Here is an 11,086-nt window from a genome sequence, read left to right as displayed (position 1 = left end):
AGGGACAAGCAGACCCAGGTAATCATGGGGCTGCTCACATGTTTGTAAGGACCACCTTCACTGACCTTGAACCACCAAAAGTTATGCGAAGAAGAATATTTAATAAAGTTTGAAAAAGAGACAAAAGTGATTGTTGGGGCTTTGTCCAGAAATTCTCTTCAACCTAACTGCAAATTGCCTGAAATGACTTAATTGCTCATTGATGTGTGTGTGACCATTAGGACTGACGCCCAAGCATCTGTCTATGAAAGAATGCCAAGTTTTAGATGTTGTTCTTTAAAAAGTACTTTTAGAGGAGAGGGGGAAAAAGGAGGTTAATTGAAAACAAGCTATGCAGATTTTTTGAGTGTAATGACTTATAACTTAGAAGAAATATCTCTATCCTCCTGAATAATTTTGGGAAAGGACAGAATAATACCCTCTCCTGGCAGTTTGATGAGTGGTGTGGTAGAAAATAACTGAGCCACACTCGTATCCAACGGAGCAGAATTATTATCCCATCTGGAAGGAACGTTCCTCCAAACACTTGTTGAAGAAAAATAATAATGACGTCTTTTCCGGAAGGAAAAAGCCCCACACAGCCCAGTGAAATCTCTCTGCTCCAGCTGTGGGGTCGTTCTGGCATTCACGTATTTTTCCACTTGAATTCCCTTTAGCCTTCGCTCATTGTCCCTGGCTCAGGAGAGGGGATTTCCTGCTACTTTTGAAATGAACGCCATTGCAAAGGGTCTTGGTACTCCCACCCTGTCCCCCCACCCCCGGTCACAGCCTGACCTGACATCTCTCTCACTGGTCTAAGGCGACCGTAGGTGACTGGGTCCTGGGCTTCTTAGGGACGCGCTTGAGTGAGAGGCAGAGCTGGGAATCCCTCTTGCGCTGCAGTTTGCGTCTCAGGAGGGGTGCGCGGGGCAAACCCGTGAGAGGGGCCCTGGACCGCGACCCCAGCCCCTGAGAGTGAGGCTCAGCGCGCTGGACGTCCCGGGACCCAGGAGCCCCGAAGTGCAGCCCCAGCTTTTGGAATCTGCTGGCCCATCCTTTGGGTAGGAAACCTTGAGCGCAGAGATTAGAACAAAACCTTGATCTCAGATTTCTTAATCCCACCACAGAAAACGGAAACTTCCCAGTCTGAGTACCTCGAGGGAGACAAAGTAGATGTAGATTCCCCAGAGGTGTTCCTGCAAAGCTGGCTGGCGGCAGCCACCGGCCCAGCCCAGCGCTTCAGCTTGCCGTATCCCCACGCCCGCCCTCCGCCCACCCCGCGCCTCCGCTACTGGATGGAATTTGGAGATCAGCAGGGGAGACGAGGTGGACTTGGGCTGCCTTTTCCCCTGGAATCCTGCCCTCTGGAACTTTGGGAACCCGCCTGGTCCTGTTTGACCTCGGTCCTTTGCTGCCAATGGAGTGGAGTCCGGGCCTGGCTGGCAACATTAATAGCCCACCAGATGCGCGGTTAACTCAGTTGTCCGCCCCAGTTCAGGATGAGTCTAACTGAGAAGGGAGAGTGCAGCTGATTTAAGTTGTTCCCCCAAGGCACTGACTAAGATATTTAAGGGTGCAGAGGTAGAACAAACAGGCTAAGTGCCAAGTTCTGAGGCCGGACTTTCACCACATAAAATACGTGATGGTTTTCAGGGCGTACGAACGAAACGTGAGAGGTGGCATGTGCTTGCGGTGCTGAAGTAAGACGGTCCGGAGTCGGAGGTCAGCCTGGGCTATCTCACAAAACCGTGCCTCAGAACAGAAAATCAAACAGCTCAGTGGCAGAGCATTTGTCCAGTATGCTTGAGGCCCTGGGGAAAAAAAGAAAGTTTTCCCCTTTGTTCCTAATTTAAAGGACTACCTGGAAATAGGGTGTGCCTGGCAACAACTTGGCCCACAGCAAAAAGCCCAGGCTTGAAAGTTAGAAAAATCTGATATGGATACTCACAGCCACACCTCTTCCACGAATCTGAACACAATGGTCTTGATGAGTTTTGGGGCACTTTGGGAAGGTTGTTGTAAGGATTTAGAGACGTGTAATTAAGTTCTGGATGTCATTAACTAATTCTTAATGGGGTGATTGATTCCAAATAAATCGTGAGAAGCCTGCCTGGGCCAGCAGGCACCACCAGTCTCCCAGGCCGCTCTTCCTGGGATTGGCACAGGCTCCATTTGCCTTATAACCTCAGCGAATATCCAGCCCCACTCCTGTCCTACCTGTGAACGGGCTAGAATTGTTCAGTTCCATCATCATCATCATCATCATCATCATTATTATTATTATTATTATTATTATTATTATTATTATTATTATTTGGCCTGGTGAGAGGACGGGGCCCCCAGCAAGGTATTGAAGGAGTAATTGCCACAGCAGTACGTTGAGGCTAAGACTCAGAAGGGAAGCAGCTGGAGATCTACTGAATCTGATGGGGTGACCAGGGATGCTAGAGCCTGGAAAAATCCAGTCAGCTCCAGAGCGCAAGCTTAATCCCTGAGTGAGACGTGAGGACAGAGTGGATTAAGTTCAAGGGAATGTCACAGTTGTAAGGAAGGGTGTGTCATGTGTCCCCCAACAGGAATGCTTGCAAATTGAGAAATAGCAGGAAGAGAGAGAGAGAAAGAGAAAGAATGGTCCTGGTAACCCAGAAAACCATTAAAAGAGCACAAGTGGTGTTAGGGTGAGCAAGCATAAAGCCCTACCCTAGTTGCTGAAGTGCAAACACTTCTAGGATGCCAGCGAACATCCTGGATCCCTGCACTACAGGCCAGAGGGCACACTGCAGATAACCCAAAACATCAGTGCCCTTGTGGAGCTGGGGCATGGACACACAGTAGCCATGCAGAGACAGAAAGAGCACATTTGCTACAGAAGAGGACATGAAGCCCCGCCCTGGGTTGGGACTGTGGATGTTTTATATTTGAGGACTCTTCCTCACTGGTGAATCCTGTGAAAGAAACCAACCTGGACCTTCATAGGAACTGAATCCCATGACGTTTTCTATACACTGTAAAGTACCAGTAAAGATTTTTGTTTTGATGTATTTACTTGCGCATAACATGAGGGGGACAAAAATAAACATTCCAGACTTGTCTCTAATTTCCATCCACACTGTTCCCCTTAGATCAATGATTCTCGCAAGGGAGAAGAGGAAAGTTCTTTCAAGTGAAGATATAATTTTCAAAACCCTCAGATAAAAGAGTTATTCCCCCTGCCACTTGGCCTGTGTTTGTTTATAAACCCCTTATACAGAAGTGACAGCAATACCTCCCTATATAAAAAATAAAAGTGGTGTATCAAATTATTTTATTTTCTGCTCAAATCAATTCTGGTTTGTTTTTTAGCATTGCCTCTCTCCCTTTGCCCTACATTTTCTCTTGTGATTGAATGGAAGTTTGATTAAATGCTGAAGTTTCTTCTTTGGGGCATTACCTTAACATTGCTATAACTGTATCTTTGGAAGGAGATTGTGGTAGGAAAGTATTAAAAGTTCCATTAAAGAGGACCACATAATAAGAGGTCAGAACCTGGCAGGACTGGGTCTCAAAAAGTGAAGTGAGAGGGGAAAGGCCAGGTGATGGATTCCATTGTGTGAGTGTAGAGCTTTTATGAGGTCCTCCTGGCTGGATAGCCTGGTAATACTTTTTAAAAGATGGTTCAAAATTATTGTATTGAAGAAGCTCGTTCATTGTCATCTGTTCAAACACAACAGGTTTTGTTACACTGTGTGACAACTAGGTGTGTTCTTTCACAAATTAGGATAGCTATAGAAAGTTGATTAATTTTAGAAATGCATTAACTGTTTCTTAAGAAATGAAATCTGCTGTTATCAAACTGGGATATTTTTAAAGGCTTTTGTGAAGGTTAATTCCTGAATTTATGGAGGGAAAAGTGTTCCTCAGGGAATACAGGACTGAATATGGGAGAGCAGGCACAAGGACAAGGAAAGTCCTTTATAAATTTGATTCCTATATCTACTTTAACACTTTCATATATTTAAGCTAAAATCTATCATTGAATCCAAGTGTTATTTTTACGTCCAGTGACTGAACATTTTGGAAGAGTTTCTCGCTTTTAAACCAGTTGATACTTCTTCATATACAGTCATTTTACTTTAAAATCTCTCTTAAATCTCAATGTCTCCTAGAAATAAAGGGGGCTTTGATTTATCTTCATTTTACACAAAGAAAAAGAATGAGTTTAAAGAGGGATTATCCCTTTCTGTTTCTGAACCCAGAGTCCACTTGCTGTGTGGCCTTTGGCAGGTTAGGGGACCTGGTCAAAGGTGTTTGTTAATGCGGGGGGTGGTGGTGGGGGGAGCTCAAATGTTCAGGACAAACTAGTGTTGTGGGTGTTTATGAGGAACTTCTTAAAAATAAGGAAAGCTTGTCTTCATTTAAACAAACAGAGGTGATAGAAAGAAGAAAAACTTTTAACCTTTAGCAAATAAAATGAGGTATGGATGAAATAGATTGTCTAGGGTTAAAAACATGGACATTTTCTTCAAATAAAATTTATACATATACTTTTTAATACCTCTAGAAAATAATTAAAAATAACAACCAAGAACCACTCATGCATTGGAGGGGTTGTTAGAGAATGGATCTTTCAGATGAAAGAATGATAATAAAATACAGAGGTCAGAAGAGGGAGAAGAAAACCCTTCTCAGTTTGAAAGACCACCTCTAAAGGAAGAGAGAGGTCAGGGCACAACACCCACCCCAGGTTGTACCCTTGGGTTTTCAAAGTGACTGTGGACCCCAGACACACTTCAAGGGCACAGAACAGGCCCCTGTTGGCTAAAATGCAGCGATACTGGGGGTTCCACAATCCCAGCCCTGACTTCCCCTTGCCTGGTGTTCTACAGGGAATCATTTAAAATGCTGCTGGAGACACAGGATTTCAGTAACTAGCGGCATCCAAATCCAGTGCAGAAGGGGGGGGGGGGGATGAGGGGATGAGCTTTAAAAGACTTCTGCAGCAATCAGGCGTTTTTGTACCTGCCAAGTTCACTTCTCCACCCAGTATTTGAGTGGTTAAGTTGAAGCCCTGATGGCAGCAGGCTCTCTCTTTATAGAAGTAGAAGCCTTCACTTAGGGAAACAATAAAATGCAATTTTTCTATTAGTATTGAAGGGTAACTACTTTGCTGAAGATAAAACATAGCCAAGTTAAAGAGACGGTATCCTGTAGAAAGTGAAGGACCCCAATTATCATCTGTGCTTTCCACCCTTTGTACACAGTATATTCTTTTAATTCTTAAAAACTCTTACAGGGCTGGAGAAATGGCTAAGCGGCTAAGGCGCTTCCCTGTGAAGCCTAAAGACCCAGGTTCAATTCCCCATGACCCACGTAAGCCAGATGCACGGGGTGGCACATGTTTCTGGAGTACATTTTACAGCAGCTAGAGGCCCTGATGTGCCCATTCTCTCCCCCTTCCCTCTCTCCCTCCCTCCCCCTATAAAAATATTCCAAATATCCTATTTTGTAGTGACTCAGAAAACTAAATCAGTCCCATCAATGGCAATTCCTCCTTCTCTTCCTCTCTGTCCTTCTCCTTTCAACAGCAGTGTGAAAGTTCAGATACTATCCGTTGTGAGTAAAAAACCTCCAAGAAGCTGCTAGTGTGCCAGCACCGGGAACCGATCCAGGTCTCTGGTGCGAAAATGGAATATGCGCTGTTGAATTATTATTTTTGTCCTTTAGGTTTACATCTACGCCCTTGTATTATGTAAATTTCTGAGAAGCTGTGAATCACAGGGTTAGGTAGAGGAGACCCTCCCTCCTCCGCCTTCAAAAGCAACAGGAGCCGACCCCATTCAATCTTTGAAAGCTTCACAGCCTTGTTCCGTTCTTGGTTCAGCTTGTTTTTCCCCAACTCTAGACGCAATTCCCCTTCCAACACTCCACCCAGCCATCCTTCAGGGGCCAGAGGCTGTGGCCCTGGCCCTGGCCCAGGCGCGGGGAACCAGGCTTGTTGACGTCAGCCCGCCAGCTCCTGAGGTCACTGCGGGCCTGTGGATGCAGTTCCCTAAGGTTCCAGCATCAGTCGGCCCCGCGCAGGCGCCTGTGCTTCACCTTGTTTCCGGGACCCTCATCCTCGGGGAGCACAAACCCAGTGAAATTCACAGAACTAATATAACGTGAGTAAAGGAGGAAGTGTTAAGTGAAGGAGGCGGTGGTGGTGAGAATAAACGAAAATAACTTCCAAATAAGTTCAGGCAAGTAGGCAATACTTTAATTTCTTTTTCTTTACTTTTTTGAGACAGGATATCGCAGAACTCTGTAGCCCAGGCTGTCCCTAAATTCGCAGCCATTCTCCCACCTCAGCCGCTGAAGTGCAACACAGTGCAAGAAAAAAAAAAATAGTTTAAATTAGTATTTGAAACATTATAAGATCCTTTCATGACGGGCCAAGGCTGGTTCCTCTTGGGATTGTCTCATCGTGGATGTTAGCGTTGAACTCATTTACCACGCACATGGCTGTGGAATGGACAGGCCTAATAGTGGGAAATGGGGAAAGCAAAGAGCTCCACTCCAAGAGGACGGGAGGGTGGGGGAGGTGAGCAGGAAGGCCTGAGGTTCCCTGCAAGCTGGCGTCTGTGGGGGTCTGCGGGAGGTGGCCGAGCGATGTCTCACTCGGCTGGAGGAGGCCCGGGGTTGGACATGGTCAGTTCAGGGATGGGAAGGACTGATTGAAGCCAGAAGCCAGCAAAGTAAGGAGCCCAGGAGCTCTACAAGAAATCTACTTGGGAAAAAATCTATTCCTTTCCCTGGAACAAGGCCATACCTACTACGAAAAGGTTTCAAAAAGGATTCTGGGCGAACACACACACACGTCCTCTGAAATTAGTTTAAGACTGTGCCAGGTAAAACTAATACAAAGATGCTCTCGTCCTTTCTGAAACGTGACATACCGCCAAGGCCTGGTTCCTTTCACCTGATGTCTACACGAAATGCCCCTTTCGTAACTCCCTAAGCCCGCCAAGCTATTAGTGAAGTCTCTGTTCAAAAAAAACTTTTCAAACCAGCAGCTCTCCGCCATCTGTTACTTGGTGTTTCACACCGGATCCGGCGCCCCCTCCCGAAACTTTGAAACCTCCCAGCCCTCCTCCAGCTTGTAGAGAAGGAGCCGGGCCCAGGACCCTCGAGCGTGCGGAGGGGGAAGGGAGCGGCCCGGCTGGGCCCGCCCGCGAGGGGCCGCAGGCCCCGTGACCTGCCCAAGACCCGACCGCATTGGCCACAGCCTCTCTGCCGACCTGGGAGCCGGGCGAGCACCGAGCAGCCTGCCGCGGGCGAGTTCGGGGCGCGGTAGCGGTCCAGACTCCGGAGCCCCAGCCTGGGCATCCAAAACGGTTACACTGAGCACGGCGGTCCTCTGCCTTGGAAAATACCATTTGAACGGTTGGACCGATTTGGGATGTTAGTAAGAATCGAGGGAGCCCGACTGACCAGGGAGTTTTCAGCTATTCTGTGGCACTTTCTAGTAAATGGCTTTGCTCTGGCAAAGGAATCATCGTGACTGAGGTGGGGCGCCCCTGCCCCTTCTCCAGCAGCCGGGATTCCGGTCCCCCTAGGCGGCCAGGGCCGGGGATGGTTCCGGGTCCCGCGGTAAAGGATGGATGCCGGCAACTGGAGTCCAGGAGGTAAATGACTTCCCAAAGGCTCCTCCAGATATCCAACTGAAATATTTTGATTCAGTTTTATTGCTTCTCTGTTTTTCCCATCTCATTCTTTATTATTTCAATTTCTATCATCGACTTTCATTTCATGGGATTATTTAAGAATGAAACTTTGAAAATGACACGTCGGTAGTTTTTCAAACGTCCTGGGCAGTATGATGAAAGAGTCGTGCTCTGTGTTTAATATGCTTTTATTGTGACTACAAAATGACTTCTTAAAAATTGTCTTGGAGTTACTGCAAAATGCCCATCAGCAATTGAACTGACCAGTTTTTTCTGTCATTGTAGATGATTGTCAGCAGGAAACAAATACTGCATTTGGAATGTTCTCGTTTAAGTGTTCCTCTCCCAACTTTGAACCACACCGCGGCAAACCCCAGGCAAACCTTGCTGGGTATATTGCTTAGCTTCTAAACGGCTCAGAGAAAAGACTGGGAAAATTGGGCTTCTTGTTCATAAACTTTTTTCTACCAAGTCCAGCCCCGAGTCGTAGCCTCGCAGTCCGGAAAGACACACCTGACAGGCCTGCGGGGTGGTGAGAGAAATCCCAGCGTTAGTACAGGACTAGACAGCAACCAGCCCAAGCCAAGGGTCACTGTACCGCCAGCCACCGCACCGACAACTCCAGCTGCTCCAACTCACGTCTTCACTTTTCAAATTATTAGGCAAATGCTGTCGTGACAGAAATAGTTTCACCGAGTTTAAACAAAATCCTAATGTGAAAATAAAGTAACAACTAAGTTATAGCCACAACAGGGCAATCTCCTAACCCCTCCCCCAGTAAAGGAGGGCTGGTGAGTTCCCATACTTTTTCTATCCTGTGATACTCTCCTTCACTGGCTATACAAAATTAGCAAGAATTCTTTGTTAGCTACCAAATCAATGCACGACAATTATTAGTTTTAAATTTGAACTTTTTGGTCGTATGTTTTTTTTTTGTTTGTTTGTTTGTTTTTTTAAGGTGCCGGACAGTTAGTTCCCACAGTGTATTCAGCAACTAACTTCAAGTATTTAAAAAGGTTCTACCAATTTTCATGATATTTCACCACCGGCTTGCCTCCATCACATACCAAAGAGAACAACAAAAGCCCAGAGAAAGACTGTAAAGGAATTTAAGAATGTCTTTTCTCTTGTAGAAACAGACTTTGTTTCTTCTTTTGTGCTATTCACTAAACAGGGGACAGTATGGGTGTGCAAAAATATCTGGGGGTATTCGAATAATAATAATAATGACAATAATAATAATACATCTGCTTCTTATTCAACCATTGCAGCTAACAAGGAAAGCCAATGGTTTTTTTTTTTTTTTTGGTGAAGGGGTGGATGTCACAAGCTGAAAACCCTAAAACTGTGACCAGTGACAACAATGTACTTAGAGTGTTTCAATGTTTTCAAGTTCTTTTTAACTTAAACACAACCATATTTTGTGATTTTATAAGAAAATGATTGGAGATTATACCATATTTAGTAATCTGTCACTCTCATATGTTACCTTTTAGTTCAGATTATCATAATGTTGACCAGAAACTACTTTGCTTACAGTAGGGGCTAAGGAAAAAGCCCGAGGAAATTGTGCAAGTTCTTGAGTAACATCAGGGCACACTTAGGAAGCACTGAGATCAAGCTAAATGATGTTACAGGAAAAAGAAAATGCCCAGTCACTATGAAGGAAGACTTTTTCACTCTTATGTTTCCAGAAGGGTTGAACCAAATTTGTTGTCTATTGGTGTTTAAATGAAAGGATGGCTCTGGCTTTGGATAGCTAATGCAGGAAAAGTCACACTTAAATTTCAACTTGCAGCAGGAGTTGATGTGGAAGAGCAAATACCTACTGCCTTTGCAAGGTTGGGAAGCGGAGGCGTATTTCATCATTATAAGGACAGAAAACAAAGGTGGGGAGCAGGAATATTTTAGAATTCTTCAAAAAAATACAATCTATAACAGAGTTTCTATTTTGCTATCAACACATGAGTAATGCTCTCTCATTCTTTTTTAAATTCAATCAAACAATATGAAGAGTTGAACCATTTTAGGAGCTTCTAAGTTTGCCAAATATGCTGACATTACTTTCACTGTTATTTTCAAGTATTTAGAAATAAAACAAACTGTATATATTTGACAATAAAGCAGAAGGTCTTCCTAAGTACATTTTGCATTTTAAGACAGTTCTTAACTTTCTAGGAAGATTATGAAAAGTTAGCACATTCGTTGGCTGCATAGTGAATGGCAAACATCAACAAATATTGGCACACCTCAGCTTGGATTTGAAAAAAACACATCTTCAGTCTTCAGGATTAGCAAGATCAGAGCTATCTCAAAGGAAAGGCATAACTGGTGCCATATTTGTGATACTCAAATGACACTCCCCAAGACTTGCCAAAAAGGCAAATCCCCGAAAAGACCAGTGAAAACCAAACTGCTGAAATGTTAACTACATAAAACATGTTTACCCTTTGGGTTACATTTTCCCCTTTTGTAAATTTAGTGTCCACTGAAGAAGAAATTTACCGAGGTCAAACAAAGACGGCTTTTTTTTTTTTTTTTTTTTTTTTGTCGTTAGGAAGAGGGGAGGGGGAGGAGATGAGATGAGGGAGGAACACGCGACAAACGTAAAACAAACTGGTGGCGGCATTCGGTCAAGATGGCAGGTACAAGTCAGCTGGGCGCTCCATAGCTTTCAGTCTCCGACCTGTTCCTTGCTTCTTTGCCAGTTATTTTTGTTGTTGTTCTTTGCTTAGTTTCTTTTGTTTTTCCTTTAAACCTGTCCCTGCGGTGGAGGAGTGCAGCAAAAGGGGGATTTTTCACTGTTGGGGAAGTGGCAGGTAGGGAAGGGAACCTGATCCGCCCCAAAAGGCAGCAATTAAAGTCTTAACCTCTACCCATCTGTCGTGGGACAAGGACACTCTCACCCGCCTTTCCTCTAGCAAAACCCGTCCTCCCCTCGCTCTTTGTCTAAGCAGGGCAAAGAAGACAGGTTCTGAGGCCCCAAGAGCAAAAGGAAAGCAATTACCCAGTTTAGGGAAACCTAGGCCACAAAATAGGGGTTCTGTGGGTACTCCTTCCTCGCTCGATGCTTTTTCCCTCCACTCCTGCCCTTCTCGGCTGCACCTGCCTTTCCACTAGATCTGAAAGAAGACACTCCCAGGCCCAGAGCATCCAGCCAGACCTTTCCTCTATCTGGCCTCTTTCCTCCTACAACTTCTAATAAGACTTCCCCTCCCCCAGTTTTCAGCCAAGTATTTCTCCATCCCCGACCCAGCTGCGGGGCCTCCTTGTCCGGACTCAAAAGCTCACATCCCCAGTCCAAACTCTCTGCTCTCAAACCTGTGACAAGGGCTGAACTGGCTTAGGAAAAAGCAGAGTGGGGCTGAGATGCCTGGGTCCCTGGATTGGCATGGGCTGGAAATAGGGTATGGAGAAGGGGCTGC

Source organism: Jaculus jaculus, chromosome 10 (assembly GCF_020740685.1).
Source record: "Jaculus jaculus isolate mJacJac1 chromosome 10, mJacJac1.mat.Y.cur, whole genome shotgun sequence".
Taxonomy (NCBI): domain Eukaryota; kingdom Metazoa; phylum Chordata; class Mammalia; order Rodentia; family Dipodidae; genus Jaculus; species Jaculus jaculus.
Note: the sequence above shows the minus strand (reverse complement) of the source record.